Source organism: Vicugna pacos, chromosome 24 (assembly GCF_048564905.1).
Source record: "Vicugna pacos chromosome 24, VicPac4, whole genome shotgun sequence".
NCBI lineage: Eukaryota > Metazoa > Chordata > Mammalia > Artiodactyla > Camelidae > Vicugna > Vicugna pacos.
Genome location: NC_133010.1, coordinates 21,315,392 through 21,340,319, shown reverse-complemented (window position 1 = coordinate 21,340,319; position 24,928 = coordinate 21,315,392). Strand labels below are relative to the sequence as shown.

Genomic DNA, 24,928 nt, shown 5'->3' with positions numbered 1-24,928 from the left:
CTAGCGCCCTATGCAAAGCAGGCGCTCAATATAAATCAACAAATGTCAACAAACGCCTGGTGCATAAATTGACAAATCCCCGCAGAGCATTTATTAAGCACATCTTTGCACATGATGCTGTGCTAATCAGCAAACACCAACCTTTTCATTGAAAGCTTAGTGTGGACAGAAGCCAATCTGTCCCTGATAGGCAGAGAAGTGAACTTCACCTATTCTGCACTGGGTTTTGTCTGTTAGAGAAGTTATTTAGAAGAAAACCAATAATGGCTGATAAACTTCAATTGCCCAGCTGAGTAAATATAAACACTGCTGGCCAACGTGCTCATGCACCCCACTGACGAATGGCACACAGCCCCGGTGGAGGACGGGGCTGGAAGTCAATGTTAGTTTTCAAATCCTGGGAGAACAAGAGACAGAAGAACAGAATTCCCCAGGCATCAGAATAATGTTAAAGAAGTCTGCAGAGGGCACTTCATGCCAACACTTAAGAATACTTAGCCCAGAGTTCAGCAGAGAGTAGGCACTTGTTTTTTATATTTCTTCTCTCTCAAAAAAAAAAATAACTTTTTTTGCCCCTATGTTATGGGTTGAATTGTATCTCTCCAAAAAAGATACACTGGAGTTTTAACCCCAGCATCTCAGAACGTGACCATATTTGGAGATAGGTCTTTACAGAGTTAATCAAGTTAGAATGAGGTCATGAGGGTGGGCCTCTAATCCAGTATGATGGGTGTTCTCATAAGAGGGGAAAATGTGGACACAGACACCCACACACGTGTGGACATGAAGGCAGAGATTGGGATGATGCAGCAGACATCAATCAACACCAAAGATGGCCAGCAAACCACCAGAAATCAGGAGACAGGCAAGAACAGACTCTCCCCTGCAGCCCTCAGAGGGAATCAGCCCTGCTGACACCTTGATCTTGGACTTCTGGGCTCCAGAACTGGGAGACAATCAGTTTCCATTGTGTAAGTTACCGTCTGACGTGCTTTGTCACAGCCGCCCTTGCAGACTAACACACCCTACCACTCACCACCTGCAGCACCACCCTTATCATTTTCTGCTCCTGAATTCCCTGTACCAAGGGCTAAGTTTAAAACCAAATTGAAAGTCCAGCCAGTCCAGGCTCACAAGTGTCCAAGACCATTTTCCCTTTGTGAATGTAGTTCAGGTCCTCTAATCACCTGCAGCAAATGAAAGGGGCTAAAATGTCATGATCCCTCCCACTCCCTTTTTTTTTAATTACATTATTCATCTTTAGCAGAGTGGCAAAAAAAAAACTGCCCTTAAAACAGCAATTTCATGAAGTTAAGCATGATTATGGATAAGTGAGCCCCAAGGGCTCAGTAAACAAATATGAACAGATGTTCCAAACTGTGGAAGGAATGTGACAATAGAAGAAGAGGGAATAATGCCGCCAAACTGACATTTCATACCCGAGGTCCTGTCTGAGCGCCCAGTCACCAGTACACCTGCTGCAGGAACAGCATTTCAGTATGATTTAATATACTCAGTAATGAGTTCAAAAGTGCATCATGCACATAACTTCATTCTAAGGTCTGTAAATTAGAGTGATCTTCTAATGAAGGATAATAAGTCACATTTCCCAGGCTGCACTTAGGAGGCTTTAGCAGAGCAAGCTCTCTAGCTCAGAGAAAAGGCCTTTCTACTCTCCCCCTCCATGAGAGAGCCTCTGAGGTCAGGCATCCAGAGAATGGCACCCCTACTCCAGCTGCAGGCCAGCTCCTGGCCAGATGTTGGTGGGTCTACAGAGCTGAGGGGAGGGGGAAGGGTGCTCCAGCCAGTACCACCCAAGTGTTGCCCTCCCTAAGCTCAAAGTCAGAGCCTCAAGTTGGCTAAAGGCAGGGGCAGTTGAAGAAGCTAAACAGAGAAAGCAGAATCATGTGCTCTATGGAGAGGAAAAAAAAAAAAGAAGTCTTGCACCCAATTGTATAAAGCCTATTTTAGAGAAAACAAATTTAGTTCAATGACAAGTTTACAATTTTACAACAAGGTAATTCCTCTGTGTGCTTTAGCAGTGGTCAGCCAATCTGTAAGTCATCCATGAGCACTTGCTACGTGCCAGACATTGTGCAAGGTGCTGAGGTAAGGCAGTGAAAGAGGCAGACACAGGTGCTGCCTATGGAGATACAGTGGTGGGCATGGGAGTCCAACTCTGCTTGATTCCAATCTCATTTATCAGCTGGGCGATCCTGGAGGTCACATGACCTCTCTGAGCGTCAGCATCCTCGTCCGTAATACAGAAATAGTAGTATCTCCTATAGACTGTTTTGTAAAGTTTCTAGTACATAGTAATCACTTGAAATGGCACTCATAATTATTATATACTAATGTCTAAATGCTAATGGATAGACTGTTTGCAGATTCGTCTTTAAATATCCTTCACAAGCATATAGTCTGCCTTCCCAGCTAGAGGCGAATATTGTGACAGGCAGAAACCATGTCTTCTTTCCCTTTTGTGTCCCCCACCTGTTTGTAGCATGGTGATGGCTGCCTGCGTTCCTGTACCAATATTCTACACCACCTATTAAAAAAATGCCAGAAAATTACATAGTTGAAAATTGTAAGTTATGATGCTTCTCAGGGAGAATTAATGGGGTAACACTGAGGCAAAACTTGTAAACTAATAGTTACCGTGACTGAGGTATCTTGCTCTCATCCCAAAACAGAAAGCTTCACGTTTTGCTCTTCACTCTCTTTAATGCAAACCAGTCTACACTTGAAACAACATATTCTCTGGCCCCCAAAGCAATGAAGAAATGATTAATTCTATAGACTATCTCGGCATTATGTAACTTTACATGGCAAGTGTATGTTCCTATAGAACACTACAGTTTTGAAATCCACCTATTCCTGAATCACACAAAGTAATTTTCAAACAGTTTCCTCATCCTGAGATGAGAAAGTAAACTGTTCTTCTGAAAAACCAACAGCTTTCCTAAGGAACAAAATGTTCTCCAGGACAAAAATCATTCGCCCTCCAAAGAAAGACTATTTTCTTCTCTCTTCATGAACAAGAGTCCACTGCTTTTAACTCATAAGGTACATCTAACCTAAAATGATTCGAGAATGTTTTCATATACTGCTTGGGGATTTCAAGAGCTTGTCCTAAGAATATTTTTTAAATATAATCAAATAGTTCTATGGAATACAGTTTTCCACGTTTTATCAAAAGTTATGCTGGTATCTTCTTACGGAAGAATAGGGATTGGGTTATAAAATTCAATAAATTGCTCCTTTACCTGAAAATGAGGTATGGGATGATTAAAGAGGAGTTTATATTTGACAAGGGAAAAGAAGATCATTAAATGTTTCCAAGAAAGTCACTGAACATAAAGGAGGCTGTCACACATTCAGCCCTTCAAGAGGCTCCTAGCTCCCCTTCGATGCTCCTGAAAGAACTGATTTACAGGGAGTAGACCCTCCATAATCGGGGGGATTCCTCACTAACTCTTGGTTCATTCTCCAGCTGCTGCAGCTCTGCTTGCTGGGCTTGGCATGCCCATTTCTGTGCTCTCAAAGGGCCCCACCTTTCCAGACTTCAGCCCGCTCGCTCCTTCCATGAACTGCTAATGGGGCCACACTGGTTTGTGCCTCCCTGCCTCCCTACACCTGGGTCCTGCCGGCAGGGACAGCCCTGACAAGCATTGGCCGTGACCCAGAAGGGCTGTTTCCAACAGCCAACTACTTGTTCTGAATGATTTAATCTGCTCAAGACTAGCAGCTGGAATGGATGGTACCTTGAGACTTCCAGTTTCCACTCTAACAATTCATGAACAAATCTTCCCAGTAGAGCTGGATAGAAATATACCCTATCTATTTAAATCCCGAAGAGGGGAAATATGACTGATGGCAAAATAATTTAACCTCAGTCCAGACCTATTACTAACAGCAGACTAGTCTAGTTCTTAGAAAACTGCAGGCTTTTCCATGGCTTGAATGTGCTATAAATTAGAGGAGGGGGACAGACGGGGGCGGGGGTGAGGTGAGCATCTTTATCTTAGCCTAACTAAGAGCAGATTATTCCTCACCTCTGAGGTTTGAATAAAAGACAAAGCAAACTAAGGAAAGCAATTAAGACGGCTTAATAAGGGTCTGAGGTTTTGCTGCAAGCAATACTACAGCTTGGAACTGGAAAGCAGGAAGAACATTTCAATTCTATTTAGAACCTCTAAAGCCAGATCTGCATGTGGAACTGAATGAACACTGGTCATTTGTATTCGGATAATTCACCAGTTGCCACTAAGAAATGACCCTAGGGAATGCTTTCTGGGAAGGATATGGGGGGAGGGGAGCAGAGGACAGGCTCCTTCCTTTCACCTTATTGTTCAGAGCCTGGGCTCATTTGCATAGCCCTCCAAGGATGAAGTCTTTTCTGCCATTTGGTAGATTGCCATCAAATTTCAAGTGACATGATGCACAGTCGATTTATGCACCGTGAAGCAGATACTGCAGGGGTTTGGTGTATTTGTGTATCATTTCCAGTTAAACAATACACAGGGGGCTGTCACACTAACAAGGTTTATAATGATTGACTTGTTCAGCCGTATCGAGACCTTTACTTCAATAGAGCAGAAGCCTCAATAAACAGGAAATTTATATTTGAACAGATGTCTGTCTAGAAGGGGGGTACCGTATTTCTGCCTGACTCAGTTCAGAGTGAATCAAGTGCATTGATAAACCTCTACCCCACTCTCCCAAGTGCAGCACACGGCTAAATTCTGGACAATCTGCAGGATCTCTGGGACAACAACATCCTACTCTTATAAAATAGAATCACTTAAAATGTGTATTTAAGTCCTCTGAAAGAATTACCAGGCATAATTCAACATTTGGCCGTGCTCATATTTTAACATAAAAAAAATTCACAATTTTGAAAAATGCAAACATCATACCAGAAAAAGAAAGCATTTTTATCTCTATGTTTTGGAGCAATTTAATTTCCTGAACCTCAGTTTTCTCACCTATAAATTAGGAATAGTATAACCCACTGAAAGGGGTTGTTACAAGAATTTAGTGAGAAAAAGTCTAGGAAAGTCTAGCACACAGTTGGTGTCCAATAAATGTTTGACTTAAAAAAAAACACAGATGAAATAAGTGACCCTCTAAATGTACTTGATTTCATCTTTGGCTGATGAATTCGTATTTTTTTTAAACAGAATTAAGAACTGTCAAGACATTTAGGAACAGAGCCAGTCCTGACATGGGAAAGGTGTGGACAAAGGTGAGGCCAAACCACTCTAATTGAATTTAATCCATCATTGTCCCCTTTGTACCTGCAAAACATGCCAACCACTCCACAGAAAAGGCAGCCCTAAGACCGCAAGGCCCAGTCTCCACCCTTCTGGAAGACGGCAATGCACAGACTCAAGAGAGCTTTTCTTCAAAATGTCACTGCAATGCTTCTTTTCTCTTTTTGATATTTCAGTATTTCAAGAGGGAGGAGGCAGTTTGTGGTTGCACTATTCCAGAAGGTGTCAACAATTCCCTGCATCTCATTGCGCCTTTATAGTGAGCCTGTTCCATTGGTGAGGCTCCAAGTGCATCTCTTCAAGAAGGATGGAGGTGGGCTAGGCCAAAGATGTAGACTAAGAAAGGCCAAAGCAATGGCTAGAGACGAAGCCGTTTCCAGCAGCCACCACTTCGGATCCTTCAACATCTTTGTTTGCCTGCTCAGATCCTTCACAGGGAGATACAAGAACACTGTGATCCATTTACCAACTTCCACCTAAATTTTATTGGCTCAGTACTATCACTAGGTAATAACACCAATACTTACTACATGCCAACTAACTGAGTTCTTCAAATGCTTATATCATATAATTCTTACCTAAGTCTTACCAGATATATATTATTCCTATCTCCATTTTATATATTAAGGAAACTGAGGCACAAGGTACTGCTAATGAGTAGAGATGGGATTCAAACTCACACCTCTCAGGCTCCATGGCCCGAGTGTTTGGACTTAACACAACAGAGCTTCCCATGGTGACGGATGTTAACTCTTCTTACTGTGGAGATACACACAAACATGGAATCACTATGTTGTACAGCTGAAACTAATATGATGATATACGTCAAAAAAAAAAAACAGTGCTTCCCAGAAGACAGACCTGCCGTGTTTAGATGCAGCTGGGCAGTAGCAGTCCTGTAAAGATTCTAAACTGACTCTTACTCCTCTCCATTTTATCTTATCTGCAACCCAAACAACAGGAGGCAGGAGGATAGCAAGTCTGTCAAACATGGTATAGAAGTGTCAGAAATTAGGCTGTGAGCTTCGACAGAAACGTGAGGGTCAAGGACCTCTTGGTTGCTTCATTTTCAGGATATGGCAGGAGAGACTGCTCCGAACTCTTTGTGAACCAGATTGTGGAACATGGTGGGAGGTTAAGGTCCATGGTGCTGAAATTATCACCTGAGGGCTCCAGTCCACCAAGAGAAAGCATTCTCTTCTCCAGCCGCCTTCCCACGGAGCAGCAGGAAAGTAAAAGTTGTGGCGAGTCTGTTTTCTGCCACTAATCACAAATGCAGACTCCCGTGGACTCTCTGGGAATGGGATCTCGGGCAGTAAAATGAGCAGGGTGTCAGAGCTTCAACAACGTGAGATAAAGAAAAGCAGACCTGCAGAAGCAGGGGTGGGGGTGGGGTGTGCAGAATGTAAAAGAACAAAAACTGTTACTGGTTTCGGTTGCATGCACAAATTATGAACGAGTTGGGATTCATCAGAAACATTTTGCGGGCCAACTTTCCAGTGAAATGCTTGGCTCAGTCTGGAGAAGTGTGAAGCACTGGCAGCTGACTTATGATGGCTTGTTTTGAGCTGAGTCTGGGTTCATCCCAGCAGCTTACGTCTTCAGGGCCCTCCGATGCCCAGCCGAGTCAGCGCTGTAACCACGAGGCTCCCATGGAGAAGTCTGTCACTGGGGACATCACGCTAAATTAAGCTGTATTTTGCTCCCAAAGCACAGTCCTGAATAACGTGCCCCTCTCTAAGTGGTCACAGGATTACTTCGCAGAAGCATGTGAACCAGTGTGCAGTTATCTCCCTTTCCATGTGAAGACACCCAGTCTTGGGTACTGGGGCTTCTGCTCCCCAGTTTTTCATGTTTCAGGTACTTCTCTGCACCCTTCATAAGTAACGAGCGTAGTAAGGTCAGTAAACTGAGACACAGTGGGGTAGTCACTTCCCCACAATCCGGGTTGTAAGTTAGCCAAGCTAGGATCCAAGTCACTTCACAGCACAGACAAGGGACTACTCTGCACCCAGGCACGGTTTTTATCCAGAATGACTAACACATTGCCCCATTCCTAGGAACTGACAGCCCACTGGGGTACACTTCATCTCATGGGTTCCAAATCTGGATTTTTTTGGCCACTTTTTAAAATACTGTAACTACCCCTAATCACTTATTGTCCGTATTATTTGTTTGGGATAGAGCACAACCTATCTGGAGTGGATAGTTCTCCTCCTGTTTTATGGACCACACTTCTAACTAGATTTTTAGCTATTTGAAGGCAAAGGAGTATGTCATGAACCCCTTGGTGTCTCCGTACCTAGCACTGTACCCTGCACTTCATGGGCTGGCTCAGTACGTGTTTTTTGGTGTTGGTGTGTGTGCAGGAGAATGACTGCAATTGGTACTGAGTAGAGAAGCAAAAAGGTTAAACAGAATGTGTTTGTTCCCTCAATACCAAAAGGTATGCCTGTAGGAACATGTTTTAGAGGATTAAAACTTATTTAAGCAAAGCATTACAAACTAGAAACCTGTAATTCAGAGTAGAGGCTCTCATGCCAGGCTGTCTACATTTGAAAGCCATTCCTACCATTTATTTATTAGCTGTGTGACCTTAAGCATGCTATTTAATTTCTCTGTGGCTCCATGTCCTCATCTGTAAAACAGTAATATTAATAAGAAGAACCCATTCTTCAAAGATTATATGAATTAACACATGTAACACAAGAAGAATAGTATCTGACATATAGTAGGTGTTCAACAAAAGTCAACTCATGCTATTCAAATAATTTTGCTTCAGTGTGGTCAATATGTAGTAATAAGACTGGCAGAGATAAATCACAGGACAACACATCCCATTCACGGATTTATTTTAAATAACTTCTAAGTGACATCCTGGGTTTGGTAAGCATTTAGTTCAGGGCTTCCTCATCTATATAATTTATTCAACAAATACTTACTACACACTCATTGTGTGCTAAAAGACAGAGACATAGGATATGGCTTCTCTCAAAGAACTCACAGTCCAGGAGTGAATTTAGCAAAGGACAAGGACAAGGAGCAGCATAATGGAACACAAAGAAGGGACATATAACCCATACCAAGGGAGTCAAAGGAGGTCTCTGGGAAAGGCCACATCTGTACCAAATTTTGAAGAACAAAATAGAAGTGAGATAAAGACAGGAGGGGGAAAATGATGAAAACAATAATTATGGTTATAATTATAACACCATGTGTTTCTACATTTTTACAATTTACAAAATATTATAATATCAACTACCTTGTTGGCAATTGGTTTTAAACGTGGGCACATGAGCTGTACCAGAACAATCAGGGTCTTTGCCTGAGGACTTTTAAATTTGAACTGTGGGGAAGTGTGTCGTTATCTCTCTGGTCACAAGACACAAAGGTGGGAGGAAAGAGCTGTCTGCTGCCATGTCCCCAGCTGAGCAGAGAAGCAGCTGCTAAGAGAGAATGAGGCTTCCAGGCAAAGAAGCAGAAATGAGAGAGATGGTGTTTGATATGCTGGATCTAGCTGTCCCTAAATGCAGCCCACTTGGAATTTCCACTTGGGATTACTTGCACTGATGATGACGACAAACACCTATAATAATAACATTGCCAGTGAGCAGGTATTGAGTGCTTCATATGCACCAAGGGCTGTGCCAAGCTCTTCACACTTCCAGTAGCACGAAACTCTTTTGCAAAATGTGTTGCCAGGCAAGGAAGGAATCAGCCTGTGTAGCCGCCTATTTCTCATCCAAGTGAATTGAATTCCTGCTTAACCTAAGCTAAGAACTGCATCTCACTTAGACAGCAGCACTACATACTTAGTATAGACAATGAAGTCTTGTTGCTTGTTGCTGTTTCTTAAATCTCTTCTCCTCTAATTGACCTATTAGTCCAAAGATGCTCTGTATTATGGAAAGGACAATAGTTTAAATATAGCCAGTTTGGGGTCCCCTGCAGTCTTCTTTTTGGGAAGCAAAAGGAGACACTAGCTCTACAGAGTATGCTTCCCAACCCACTATCAACTTGGTACTCTCTGATGCCCCAACAGCCACAAGCCCCATTCCATCCACATGCCAAAGTCATCTTAAAATAAATATCTGTCCTCTGTCAGCAATGGCTGCTCAGATATGAATCTTAACATCGTCCATCTGCACATCTCAGACCAAGTGCCACCCTCTAGCGAGTAATCAGAAATGTCTTAAAATATTCCTTTTTTCCTCAGGATTTCTTTCTCTTACCAGATACAAATTCTCCCTTCAACAGCAAAGGCAGTTCACTCTGGGCCATAGCTCCAAACTGCCTGCATGCTCATCTCCAGAAGTATAAATTCTCCTATTTCAGTGTTCTACTTAGTGCTGTTGCCAGAGACACCAGAAAACAAGTTGATTTCCATACTACACAAAGCGTTGGGAAAATAACAATATAACTTCAGTGTTTTAGCCCCTTACCATATTCAAAGTCCATGTGATTTGTCTCCTTGATTTTTTTAATAATATGGGGATTCTGTAATATGATTTGGACAGATATTTTTATCCCATTTTACCTATGCTGGTTTTCTCAAGGTTCCCAGACTGTGACAGACCCAGGCAAGGACATCACACATCTTGTCTTTGTACTCTGAGTAAAGGGCAACCGTTACAAAGATCTAGGTCCCAAACCAGTAATAAAAATCACTTAAGTTACAGCCTTGATTGCCCTTCCCTTTGTATTCTTTTTGGGATATGTGATGTTTGGCTTTGATAGATACGTATTATGTTTGGAGAAAAATTATTTATTATCTATCTCCTTTGGATACAGAATCCAAAATGTTTCCAAATACAACATGACTTATTTTCATTAAGGGCTCTGTGTGGGGTGAGCAGCAATAGCTCTTAAGCAAACCATGTCTCATCTCATATTTTGAAATGAAAAGACAGGGACAGCCCAGAACAGGTAGAGAATGTCTCTCCATTATAAGGACTTAAGATACAGCTTTTGGACTAATATGCCTGAATGTGTCCCATGCTTTACATCATTGTAGCTTTCTCATGGATAAGTCAGAAAACTCCAGAAAAAGATGTTTTCTTCCCCGTTCCTTCCCCAAGAGAGATTTTAAATGTTGACTACTTTGTCATTAGAGAAGCAGTGTTCATTCGAAAAGGAGGGTTTTCTTATTCTCTTTAAAACAACCACTACAGAGCCCAAGAGAGTAAAGCCATGCAATCAGCAAATGGAACCGTTCTGGTGGTGTCCCTGGTGCCCTGAAAAGATGCGATGGAAAGACAAAATGACAGGACCTCAAGCGGCAGCAAGTAACTGGGGACTGTACCTCAGAGCTGCTGTACCCTGTGTCTCTGGCACAGTGACAGCCAAAGAACGCTTTCTTTCACTGAAGAGTTAAAAACGATGAAATTATGCCGGTGACACTTCACAATCTAGCCTCCAGGGGTCGCTGTTAAATGTCATAGCCATTTCCCCAACCAGCAAGTCTCCAACCACCCAAGCCAAAACAATGCTCCAACCCTTACCAAATACAGGCAATACTAACAAACAGAATGTTTTAGGAACTTGACATGTCTTGACATTTTTTGAAACACCTTCATTATGGGTTTTTATAAAATTTTCTTTAAATTTCAAGGAGCAAAAAGAGGGGAGTCTTTAAATACTGCATAGTTAACCCATATCACTTGCATGACTTAGGAGGCAGTCATTAACATACTTTTGCTTCTTTCTCTAAAACCATCTATTTTCCATTTTCTGTACAGTTTACAAACACATGGGGCGGGGGCGGGGGGAGGATGAATTCGGATGTGGGCAGGAAAAGAGTCCAGAAAATAATTCAAATAGAAGGATTATTATATTCTGTTCACATACGCATACGTATATATGTAGAATATTCATGTCGAGAAGAACGAATCATCTATTACATATTCAGTATACTTACGTGTAAGTATAAATGATGCAGTTAAAGTCCCACAGAAAGGATGTTAATATACCATCTTTAAATTCTCTTAACTCACATAAAAGCAGCAAAGTAATTTATCTCAAGGTTGCTAATTACCAAGGATGCATAAGCAACCTAAAACTGAGCAGTGACTTTAAACACAAGCTTATTTAGATTTGTTTCTAGCCCATAACGACTTTTCCCAAACTGTATAAAGTAGTTCAGAAACACTACAAACCATTTCACTCTTCTGGAAAAGCACAATGCAGAGAAAGAGAGCTGTACAATCTAGCATTTAATGTAACTGTTTCACCTAGCATTTCTTAAACTTACTTGACTACTGAACGTATTATTCATTAAATACCTTTTAACTTCTCATAAAATGTATCATAATGAACAATAAAAAATAAAATATAAACACAGGAAAATGCTGTCCTAGGGTTTAAGTTAGTGCCAAGGAGATTAAAGAATTTTTAAATGCTATAAATTTTTTTATTTTGTTCTTGACTTTTGGAATCCCTTTTGGGAAAATCTGTATCAATAGACATCATAATCAAAGTTTGTCAATTTAATTTCCATGTATCATGTTCTAGTGCTATAAAAATTTATACTCCTGTGTTAAGCTTTATCATTTTCACACAGTAGTAATAGTGTATTTCTTTACACTAACAACGAAATATTAGAAAAGGAAAGTAAAGAAACAGTCCCTTTTAAAATTGCATCCAAAAAAATAAAATACTTAGGAATAAATCTGACCAACAAAGTGAAAGACATATGCAGACAACTACAACATTGGCTAAGGAAATCAAAGATGACTTAAAGAAATGGAAAGATATCCCATGTTCTTAGATTTGAAGAATCAATATTGTTAAAATGGCCATACTGCCCAAAGCAATCTACAGATTTAACACGATCCCTAACAAATTACCCAAGACATTTTTCACAAAACTAGAACAAATAATCCTAAAATTTGTATGGGATCACAAAAAATCCAGAATTGCCACAGCAATACTGAAGAAAAAGAATGATATTCAGTATCTTGCAGTAACCTACAATGAAAAAGAATATGAAAACTAAAATATGTATGTTCATGTATAACTGAAGCATTATGCTGTACACCAGAAATTGACATAACATTGTCAACTGACTATACTTCAATAAAAATATATATACACAGAAATACATAAATAAATAGTAATATTTTATATTTCTCCAAAAGAAGCTCAAAGTATACTGTAAGCATTTTGTAACAGATTTTCATAACACTACTGTGACACAGGTGGAGATTAACTTCCATCTGACAGATGTAGAAAAGGCATCTTAGAGAACGTCACTAGCAAAGCTGAAAATAAAGCTCCACAACGTAACCTTTCATCCAGATAGCAATGCTCCTCTGTGAATTAAAACACGGTTCTCTCTGTGTGGGGCCATCTCCTTGGGAAAAAATAAAATAATATAAAATAACAAACAAGTGAAAAGTGCTATCTGTGGAAATGTCTCCTCAATAGGAGTGTTTGATCAAGGATCTCCACCTCAGAGTTTCCTAATGACAAGCTAATGGAGCAACATTCCCCACCCCTCTCCCTCCAGGCGAAAGGAGAGAGCTTCCGGTGATGTAATGTGCTCAGTATCCATCATCTACTTCCTTTTCGAGAGGTACCACCAGGGTCTGCATAGTCATTTGCCCTAGGCCATAAAATAAAGTACAATACAGCCAAATCAGTTGAAATAATTTAAAATCTCTCAAAATAATTGAATCTTGTGCATTTACTGAAAATGCTTAAAGGAATTAATGATTATTGATTCAGAGTTATTGTTGTTATTCTCACTTTCACATGGGTTGGAGGCTATTTAAGGAAAATCATCCTAATAACTTTCCCAGTTCCTTACATACACACATACACACACACACACACACACACACACACTTAAATGTCTTCCAGTCCCCGCCAGGACATTTCTAGTCCTTTCAAAAAAAAAAAAAATCAAACCCAGAAATTATTGAATTTTTTACCTCCTCCCTGCAAAAATAAACAACAATTTTTTTAAAGAAATTATTGGATTTTTCTTTTCTATTTACATTTTTAACACAGCCTTGCCTCTTGGTGCATTTTAACTGAAGAAGTGCCTATTTGGACAAAGCCCTGTATGTCTCCATCCCCAACACAATGACAACCCAGCCCACCATCCCAGGATCTCTCATTTCAACAGCTAGCCACTCGGTCCTCATCTCTGAGCTGAAGCAAAATTTTGGCCAATTCTTTTACTTTTCAAAGGGAATCGTGGGATCCACAGGCTGAGGTTTAAAGCCAGAGTAATGCTCAGTTCCTTTATCACTGGTGCTCTTCTGCCTCCTGAGGCACCCACTGTCTCAAAGGATTTCCATTCTCCGCCACCCACTGCTCCTGTCCCTGGGCTCTGCCAAATCATTTAGATCATTTCCCACTGCTGGCCTCCAGGCATATCCTCAGAGACCTGGTGGCCCTGAATGCCATGTCTGTTCTCCAGTTCCTTCCTCAGCCATTTGGACAGTCCATCAAAGTACTGAGTTCTAAGCACTTGAGTATAAGCACTCAGAATGTTCACCTGTTCCAAAGACACTGTGAATCTGGAGAACTAGCACCTGAGTTTCACCAGGCAGAGAGTAGACGCCCACAGTGACGACCCACAGGTACAGGCAAGATGCTCAATATACACACACTGAAAGCACAACTGAGTGCCCGTCACTACACACAGACACCTCCCACCCCAACCTCGGCCCCTTCCCTGTGAAACTGACCACAAGGCACCAGTGAAGAGAAGCTGAGTGGTCAGGTCGTGGTGTGGTGGCTCACTGTGCAGACTGGGTTCCGACTGCTTTGATTCCATCCCAAACCACCACTTACTATCTGTATCATCTTTGGAAGGCCGCTGTCCTTCTTAACTTCAATGTTCACATTAGTAAAATGCAGGAGGTAATCACTTACCTCCCTAGGTTTTTGTAAAGACTAAATACGCCGATCCACATGAGGCTCTGAGCAAGTACTGACAATTAATAAATGTTACCTATTACTAGCATTAAGCCCTTTCCCATCAGTTACACCCAAGAAGGGTGAGTAAGAAATAAAATAACAATTCGTGCCTCAAAGTACCAAAATAGACAGGCTGTGCCTGTTGTATTTTTCCCTAACTTTCACTTTTATTCCCCACTTTCATCATGTTTCCTGGTGGCAGCAGCCCATGACACTGGGAAGACCAGCCAGTCAATATAGCAGCATTTCTCAGCTGCAGAACGTGACCGGCTAACTTTACAAGCCACTCAAGTTCTCCTCAACACACTGCTGAAAGGTGAGACATACATTTCAGCTTGAGGAACTATTAAAAATACAAGATTACCTGCATCCTTGAATACTCTTCAAGAACCCTTGCCCCAAGCTAAGCAAGCTTTCAAGTGTTTATTCACTGGCTCTGGACTTTGTGCTATGTGAGGTATTATGCTGCTGGGGCCAGCTTGTAAGGTTGGAGTTCTCAGTGTTCCAGAGCAAGCCGGATTTATAGCCTTGACCTCCTTCAGAGAGAGAACGCCACCCTCTTCAGGGTCCTCTAACACTGATTTCACCTTGGCTATTCCTCACAATGTGAAAAATCCTCTAGAAAGATGCCAAAATGCATAACACTGTGCAGAGAATTTCTAAAGAATTGCAAAAGCTATCCAGCCAAGGGACTGCTTTTCAAAAATGTGGGCTTTGACCCATTAGTGAGAAGTGAAGTTCAGCTGATCTCAAGAGGCTCGTTTTTAGTAAAGTAGAACAGAGGAATGGAATGGAATAGAATACACAGTATCAGAATATGTCCCACACAGTAACAGCATTTATACATGTTTTAATTACATATATATGTATGTACTAGATCATAATGTAAGAATGTAATTCTTACTACAGATCAAAGATGAAGTATTTTCTAAATCTCATGTCTAACAGGATGACTAAATCAGTGATCCATTCTTCTGCATATATGTCTAAGGGGATTGAACATTGGAAAATTACCAGGAACATGCAGTAAAATTTAGCCACATGTCTAAAAGTTATTCAAACAAATTCAGGGAAAATTAATTCAAGACTCAGCTTACATCAAACAGCTAGAAGCTTCAGTAGTAGTTAGAAAAGGTAGGCTTGACCCCAAGCTATAGGGGCTCAAACCTTTGTCCCTCCCTGGCTGTATAGATCTTGGGTCAATTTCTTAGTCTCTTCAAGCTTAGGTTCCTCATCTGTGAAATGGGGGTCAAAGTAGAATGATTAGAAAAGTTCAATAAATTATTATAATGAATTATTATAAATGGATTATACAGCACTTAGCACAGGACCTGTGACAAACATTCTATTTGCCATTGAAACTGGTGGTTGTCATTGCTGTTTCTTACCTGCAAAAGTACACTGTTGTCTAAATAACTCTGTCGGATGTTAAGACCAAGCACACTATGAAGACCAAAGAGCAATTTTCCCTCATTTCACCCAGCCTAGGAAACTCCTGGTAACTTAAAACACCAAATCTATCTGCATAGACCAGAGCAACCTAGAGTTTCATTCACAGCCCGAGCTACGTCTACTGTGGGTGTAGGTTTGGGGATGTGGGTTCACACCCTGACAGTTTGTAGTAGTGGCCAGTGTGGGTCCAAAAACAAACATAAATACTATATCTAAGGGGTCATGTGTGAAGAAAATTTTGCCTTTTAATCATTTCTTCATAAAATACCAAAAGAAATTCCAAAACACTTTCAATTATTTATTTCAGAGCCATATTTGACCTGGAGCTATTTTTTTCTTCTTCTTCTTTAAAAAAGTTATTCCTGTTACCTACCTGCATTAGTGCTTTCAGGAAAGAATACTCAGTGGAGAGTGCAGAGGTGGGGGGTGGCAGGCAGGAGGCAGCGCTGGGACCCCAGAAACTCAATGGGGCCTATAGATTGATAAGAGCAGCTTTTTCTTGCTCCCATTTCTCAGGTCTGTTCCCACTTGACACTGTGTTCTGCTTCACCGTAGCAAGGAAAAAATAATGCAGAACTTTCCTGCTGCTTTAGGGTGGGTTGGATGAGGAAATCTTTCATAAAAAGGAGATTTCTTCAAGCCCCACATTGCTTGAGCAGTTTATAAATGAAATTAGGGTGATCAAGACATGGACACTTTTAAAACTCCCTCCTTCTGCTGGGCTGCCTTCATCCTAGCATGCATCCCACTGGTCCTCAGGTCCACTTCAGTATCTGGTCTCCAAACAGCCAGCTAGATTGGCCAGTCACATCCTTCAGCTGAAGGTTAGCTTCAGTGTGTGACAAAAGGAATTTCTTAGAGCAGTGAAGACAGATGATTCTGTTTCTAATTTAGATTCCAGATTATAGAAATAAGCAGACACATGAAAAAGAAACTATATGCCCAGTGCCATCGTAGGGCTTTATATACATTATCTCACCTAATCTTTATCCCATGAAATATGGATGTTTATGTGGTATATAATATATATACATACACACACAGTAGAATATTACTCAGCCATAAAAAAGGATGAAATAATGCCATTTGCAGCAACTTGGATGGACCTAGAGATTATCATATTAAGTAAGTCAGACAGAAAAAGATAAATATCATATGATATCATTTGTATGTGGAATCTAAAAAAAGATAAAAATTTACAAAGCAAAAACAGACTCGTGGACATAGAAAACAAACTATGGTTACCAAAGGGGAAAGCAGGGAGGGATAAATTAGGAGTCCGGGATTAACAGATACACACTACTACATATAAAATAGATATCCAACAAGGACCTACTGTATAGCAGAGGGAACCACATTCAATATCTTGTAATAAGCTCTAACAGAAAGGAAATATGTACATCTATTCCCATTTTACAGATGACAAAACTGACGCTAAAAGCAGCTAAGCAATTTGTCCAAGCCCATAGCTAGCAAATAGTGTGGCCAACTCTGGGAAACAAGTCAAAGAGCTCCTGTGCTACCCACAACACCCCTCCCACAAGAGCAAACACCTCAGTCTTCATACTCGCCTTCATGAACCATCTCGCAAACCTCTGAGAACAGAGGAGGGGGTGTGAGTAGAGAGCAGAGCAGAGAGAAAGGGAAGGCCAGTGGCGATTTCATAGTTTCCTCCCACTCGCAAACACCCGCTCAGATCAGGGTCAACAATGACATCAGCAGAGGCTGGGTTCTCATTCCAGCTCTGGGAAAATGCGTTTAGCACCAAGCAAAGTGAGGGCAAGAAAGGACAGAGCCAGGCTTCTCCTGGGAGTAGGGTGACACTGCAAACAGCCAAGGCATTCTTAGCAGACAGGAAGGCTCACTCGATTTTAAAGAAGTAGCACTACAAATGACAGATCACATTTTTAAAATACTCACCTTGTCAGTATCTCAATAAACGCCACATCTACTTGAAACAATAGGCTGAAGATATAATATCTAGTTAACTTTACTAGTGCCAAATAATAGTATCATTATGTTCTAGCTGTGTTTGAGCTAGAAACAATGCAATGAAATTTTAATGAAAGATCTCTTAAATTCATACGAAATTCCCTAATTGAAAATGAATCCTCTGTACTCCCAAAGAAACACACAGGATGCAAGCTATGGTTATTATTTTTAAAAGCAGACAATCCATATTAATGTTGTCTTAAGAATCCTTTTTTCTGTTAAACATTTGCCATAATTCAGGGAAATGTTTGCACAGTTCAACATCGCTCAAAATCAAAATGCATATACAATTCTATCTGACATCATTTTCAAAGCCCTGCTCCTATCAGATGTTCAGACAGATGAAGAAATTTCATACAAAGCCTCTATTCTTAATGAAAATCCATCTCTCCTTCATTCCTCACCTCTGGCTGATCATGACAAAAAGAAGCTTCTCCCTAAAGAAAATGGATTCAGTAAGAATGTGGAAAGAGAGACATAATGTGTATTCATCTCTCTGCCTGCTGCCAGCTCTTGGGATTTAACTGGCTTTGAAATATGAATAAGCTAGGGTGACTGTTTTATTATTCATCAAAGATTTATCAGACCTTTAAACTCAATTACACATAGTGACCATGGGACACTTTAAAATAACAATAACAAAATGAGTAATAAAAGAGATCTTTTTAAAATATGTTAAGAAAGGAAAAATAGAGAACAGTTGTTTAAAATTAATATTAGTCCTCTAAATAAAAATTGTAGCAAGGTACTCCATCCCCCAACAATCAGTTTTTAAAGTAATAACTCAATATGCACGGGTTCCTTACTTTCCTGGGGCCCCTGAGAAGCAGTGTTTACCTACAAAGAACCGACAACTTCATTTAGGAGAAAAGCATTGCAACAAACCTCTGAAACAGTCATTATGGCCCCAGAAAGCTGAATTAATTTTTTTTTTTAGAAAAATAAAAGGAACAGAAAACACTCAGCTACTCCTTTGCAGTCCTAGCTTTTGCAATGCTGTGACTTGGCCAAGGTCACAACTAGATCATCATCTTCATTTTATTGAACACATATTTACTGAGTCCCTAATATGTGCTGAACATTGTCTTAAGCACCGATTATAGTGATAAACAAAATCGCCCTGGCCACTGCCTTCCTGGGGCTCCATGGCTGCAAGGACCACTAGGGTGTGGTACCTCCACTGATGGTCCCCTCCTAGGCTGGGGACGGAGGAGGTCTGTACCTGTTGGAGGCAAAAGGTAACAAAGAGTGTAGGTTTCCATGAAGCTAGATGTATTCAGCTTTAAAAGCTATCCGTTTCCTCAAAACTGTCTTCCTTATTTTGTTAAAATTTCCTTCCTTTTTACAAAATGATGGTGGTAAAACGATGGTAGGGGCTTCTTTATGTCCTCAATCAGAAAACTAGTTTTTCTTTTAAAAATTTACTGGCTTATAAAATCCAAGTCTGGGATGCTCTGCTTTGCACAATACCCACTCTTCAGGGTTAGCAGATGAAGAGGTCTTTGAGCATGACAAAAGCAAGAGCAGGAAGCAACCAACTTAAGGGGGGGGGTCAGTTGAAGTGGTCTGGATTTGGCAACCATTTCTTCCTACATCTGCAACTTCAGCTTGAAAACGTGATAATAAAGTTAATGAGATGTGTCCCCGAGTTCTGGGGCTGTTACTGTTAATATTTGTGAAGTGTGGGGGAGGGTATAGCTCGTTGGTAGAGTGTGTGCCTAGTATGCACAAGGTCCTGGGTTCAATCCTCAGTCCCTCCATTAAATAAAAAATAAACCTAATTACCTTCCCCAAGTAAATAAACAAACAAACAAACAAAAATATCTGTGAAGTGCTTGAAAGCAGCAAAGGGTTATGTTCAAGCCACACACCGTCAAGATTACAGAAATGTGATTAGAACTGAGGGGGTGTGCATCTGCAGGGAATGCATTTCAAGAAAACTGAAGGGTTACATCATTAACCTAAACATAAAGGAGCAAGCCTCCTGTCATTTTCTGGGTGTATTTCCTCCTGAGCAAAGAATCAAGAGCTACCCAAGTGGCTTCACTCCCCTCTGGATGCAGGAAGAGCAGTGGACTTGTGTCTATGGCTGGATTTCCCAACTTAGCTTATCCCAATTCTGGGCCCTTCTGCCAGAGCGAAGGGCGTGGCTGGGAGAAGTGAAGGGGCAGGTTCATAAACGCCTCAGTACTGAGCCTTGAAGTACATACAGCTCTTTCCTACCCTCTGTTGTCAAAACCTGCCACTGGACTCCACTGTGCTCTCAGTGGGAAATGCTTCTGCCCACAAGCTGTGTCTTATGAAATTCCTAGAATCATAGCAATGGCCACTACTGAGTGCTCACCAAGCACTGGGTCTTGTGCTAAGTGCTATCCACAGTCATGTTATTCCACTCCCACAGCAGTCCCTGCAGACAGACAGCAGCAGCCTCCATTTCTCATCGAAGAAATTGAGACCTAAAGAGACTGAGTAACTTGCCCAAGATCACAGAGCACAGGACTTGAACCAACCTGAAAGCCCTGCTTTTAAACCATGACAGTGTGTTGCCTCCTGCAGAAGATCGAAGTAAAGCCTGAGGAAAGCAGGTTTCCTTTCCCAAAGAAAACTAAATCGATTGCAGCTGAGGTGCTCATTTCCGGGGCTGCTGGGAATACGGTCTGCTGAGAGCTCACAGCTCTGTCCCTCCACAAGCACTGCCCTCGGCCAAGCTGGGGCTAGCCCTTCTGCCTCAATTCAGGACAATGTGAAAAAGCCCTCCCAGCTGCACAGCAAACCAGGGAATCAGCTGAGACCTCTGCTGCAGCTGCATCCCGGTTCGCCTCCCTCTTTGCCCAATCCTGCTTTCCACCAGTCCTCATAATGCTGTTCCTAAGACCACTTCCCAATAACCATTTGCACACAAATCCATCTCAGAGTCTACTTCCCAGGGAAGTTTGAATACAACATTTACAATAACATACAATTTTTTTTATTCTGAAGATTTCTCTACAATAAGGGATTTGTTTTACCAGACCGTCTATAATTGAAAGTTCCAAATGCCCCTACCTGACCTGCAATACTGAAACATGATATGATGTAAGAAACCTCCTGGCCCTCTTATTAATTATTGATATTCTATTATTGATATTCAAGTCATGAAAAGATGTGAGGATAATATCCTTGCTTTGGGGCAACTGTCATGCAGCAATAGTCAACTAATACAGGGCACATCTCAGAAGCACACAAAACTGGATGCTGTGGGTTACAGCTCAGGTTTACAAGCATCCAGGGGTGTGGGTGTTCCAGCTTAGGCAGAGAACCAAAGTGGAAAGGGGACAAAAATCACAGAACCACATTCCCTTTCTTTGTGGAAGCAGGTAACTAAATTGCTTTATTTGCCAGGTGATGTCTCCACCTTACTAGCCTCGTTAACCCAAGGGCTATCTCCTGTTCCCTCTCAGAGGCCACACAACAGCACCAGCAGAAGCCCATGAACGGGGGCCAGTGTTAACAATTTTGCTTACACCATCCACACTTGGGAAGCAGAGCAGGGGAGTGTGTGATTTGCCACTCACTGCCTAAAGTAACAAAGCATTTCCAGTTTTCCCAAGCCTACTGTTTATTTGATCATTCCTAGGAGAAGGCCTAAAGTCCAAATTATCCAACACATTCTTATCGTAATTTTTTTAAACTGGCTCTGAGCTTTACAACTTTTCCCCTCTGGTTCATAAAATACTCCACTTACTTTACCAATTTATCCTCCCAAAAACTCTGTCTTTATCCCTGAACTACAGGTAGGGAACTAAAACCCAGGACTATAATTAGAATTATCCAAAGCCATCAAGTAAATTCCAGATGGGCTGGATACTCCAAATGCTCTTTCATCTAAGTAGTTACGTAACTCTTCAGTATATGTGTGTAAGTGTATGTGTATACGTATTTTATTTGCTATTTCCTCAAGAGTTACTTCCACAGTCTGGGCTGCTATTTCAAGAGCCTCTTGTTTCTGACCCATTCTGCTAGAGTTCAAGATGTACCCAGCACAGTTTGAGCTAATTACTAGAGGGAAACATAAAGCTGTCATTTGATGTGGCAGCAATTCATATATGGTAAAACAGGTTTTTGAATTAAAAATGACACCTCAGAGTTAGACAAGGGGGCAGAATACGTAAACATGAGAGCTGCCCTCAAACCTAGAATATGTGTTTAAATACATCCACAGATGTACTTTAAAGACATCCACACATTTATATGTTCAACATCACCAGTAAAAATCCTTGTTGAAGCAAGCCTGAGCTCGTAGGTTAAGCTCAACAAATACTTGGTAACTGAGTGGTTTGTGCAGTTACAGACTTGAAAGGAACACAAAGTTACCAAACAGACAGCCTAAATCTCAGGAGCTGAAAAGACTAATTATTACAAGTAACTCTGTCATCATCTATGCATAAAGGAAAATGTCTTCTGTTCCTTACAAATTTACTAGGGAAACTGATGGGGGGGACACCTCCTATCTGCATAAAATTAGGTTAAATGATTTGCATAAATCATTCCACTTGTTCTCAATAAGAAACCCTCAAGGTAAATACTACTGCTGCCATTTTCCAAGTGGGGAAAATGAGATTCAGAGGGGTTAAGTAATTTGCCCAAGGGATACAGCTACTAACTGCCTCTTGAATAAAAGAGATAAAGAAAGGCCGAAACCAACAAAAAAAAATCCCACTGGAAGGAGTTCCAGGGGCTTCCCTACTATTTTGTTATTGTAAAATTGCATTTCATTGTTCTAGTAGAAGGCATATTTCTAGCCTACTTGAAAAAAGAGCTGACATCCAATTTATTTAGTTTTGTCAGGGAGGGGGAAATTTTCCCCTATAACCATGTTGAGTTCTTGTGGCCGGACTAATAATAAACTTGACACAAGACAGATGAACAGGAGAAAAAGAAACACATTTTAATTCAGATGCACAGAGGTCTCATAGAAATAGTACCTAAGAAGTGGCAAAAGCCGGTAGCTTTTATACTTTTTACACAAAGAAACAATACATTTGTGAGGAATTGACAGAAGAAATCTAGGTTTGGGTGCTCAGTTAGTGAAGAATATTAACAGTTTGGGCTTGGGGTAGGAAATTAAAGAGGTAACAAGGTTTGTTCATATAGGCTTTTTGACCTGAATTCCCTATCTAGCAATTAAGAGTGTCTTTCCACTTCCAAATGCAAGGAGTGCACCTTTCACATGAGAGATGTAGTTCCTGCTTCCAGAGAAACAGGGAAGATGGTCAGAGTGTCCCTCTTACAGTGGCTGTTTTTTCAGTAATTTTGAATCAAAATAATCAATATGTCATTGTGGCATATTTTAGGGCTGCCCGCCCTGAGTCCCCAACAGCATGTAATCAAGTCAATCAAATTATGTATTTAAAGCCCAGCTGGGGCTATTCCTTTCTTCTGCCCATAACTGGGGTTAGAGGATAGCTTTATTTAGGTGGACTTTCTTTATGTGGAAAATATAATCTTGGAGCATAAAGAGATGTAAGAATTACGAAGAAGCTACTACTTGATGAGAGAAGCGAAGTTGTAATAATTATAATGACTCATTATTTAATGCACTATTTTAAGTACTTTATATAAAATAACATTTAATCCTCATAACAATCCTATGAGGATACTATGATCATCCCCATTTTATAGGTGAAGAAACTGAGGCACATAGAATTAAAAAGCCTGCCTCAATTCCCACTGAGCAAATGGAAGAACCAACATTGCAACGCCAGAATCTGGGCTCTTAAACACTAAGAACTACCAGAAATTAAGGTCCTCTTGGCTTTTCTCCTCACCCCTACCACTCCATAGCACAAGGGCTCTTAACCCTTTCCTCTGTTATGGAATGACCATGATTAAAGAAAGGAAACTGGTTTTCAATAGGATTTTTTGTTATATGAGATGAAGCTTAGTCTATTTTGAAACTTGGGGAATACTGTTTTACACCCCCATCCCACTGCAGCTTCCAAGCAGACATTCCCTCCCTTTTCCATTCCAAATAGGTCTGTGTCATGTCTGAGTTAACAGCAGCGAAGTATACTGATGACACAAAGCATGCCGTTCACAGCCAACGCATATGCATTTTAACAGAGACCTTCAAATACTGCTTGAACCCAAAGGACACCCATTAACTACGGAGTTGCAGGCACCATAGCGGGTCTGGAGAGCTGCGTGAAGAACACTGGGCTCCTGGAGGAATTCATCCAACGGGGGGGGGAGGGGGGGGACCAGAGCGATACTCAGTTGTGTAGTATGCAATATATGGTAGTATAAATACGCAAATATATAGCATTATGAAGTAACACCAACGAACTTTTAGGTAAATTAACCTTAAAACGTACACTGAGGGATTCAGAATTAGGCAGATCCAGCTCATGATGATAAATAAAGTAGTAGACATTACAGAATGAGAATCTCCTCTAGACACTTTTAAAATTAGGACAATATCTAAAAACAAAACTATAGTTACCAAAAGGGAAAGGAGGGGGAGGGGTAAATCAGGAGTTTGGGATTAACGGATACATACTACATATAAAATAGATAACCAGCAAGGTGCTACTGTAGAGCACAGGGAACTGTATTCAACACCTTGTAATTACCTATAAAGGAAAAGAATTTGGAAAAGCAAAGCACCATGGACGGGGTGGCTTATAAACAGTAGAAATTCACTTCTCACAGCACCAGAGCCTGGGAGCCTGAAACCCAGCTTAACCGGGTTCCCGTGAGCCCTCTTCCGGGTTGCGGACACCAGCTTCTCATTGTAATTTCACACGGCGGAAAGAGAATGAGAGGGCTCTCTGGGGTCCCTTTTAAAAGGGCACTAACTCATTCAGGAGGGTTCCGCCGTCACAAATGACCTAATTATCGCCCAGAGGCCCTCCCTCCTAACACCCATTGCATTGGTTAATATTTTAACACACGAATTTGGGGGGGACAAACATATGCATCCTTCACACATACTGGGTCTCAGTCCTCCTAACAAGGCCGTGAGATAGCAGTTTTACGCACATTTACGAGTGAGGACGCTGGGCCTCAGAGAACGTAGGAGTCTTGACCGTCACCCAAGAAGCCCACTAACAATTCCCAGAGAACAAAAATAGCACCTGGGTAATAAAACCAAGTCTAACCTTTGCTTTTCTCCTTTGTGCGTAGTCTAGGTTCTCTTGCTCACGGCGGAGCTGCGGGCAGAGGCCTCACGCCCAGCGCTTCAGACCAAAGCTCCCGCAGCGCAATGGCGGCCAGACGCCGGAGCTAAGCAGACCGTGTGC

At 41.2% G+C, this 24,928-nt stretch overlaps 1 long non-coding RNA gene across 4 annotated transcripts in view; it reads right to left on the bottom strand.

The window, feature by feature from the left end:
• The window catches only part of LOC116285336 (uncharacterized), a 499,682-nt gene extending 474,766 nt beyond the window's left edge, over nt 1-24,916 (bottom strand). For all 4 annotated transcript variants that reach the window (XR_012063891.1, XR_012063888.1, XR_012063889.1 and 1 more), the window contains exon 1: nt 24,788-24,916. This is a non-coding gene — a long non-coding RNA (uncharacterized lncRNA). The remainder of the gene's footprint in view (nt 1-24,787) is intronic.
• Nucleotides 24,917-24,928: the final 12 nt, after the last annotated feature.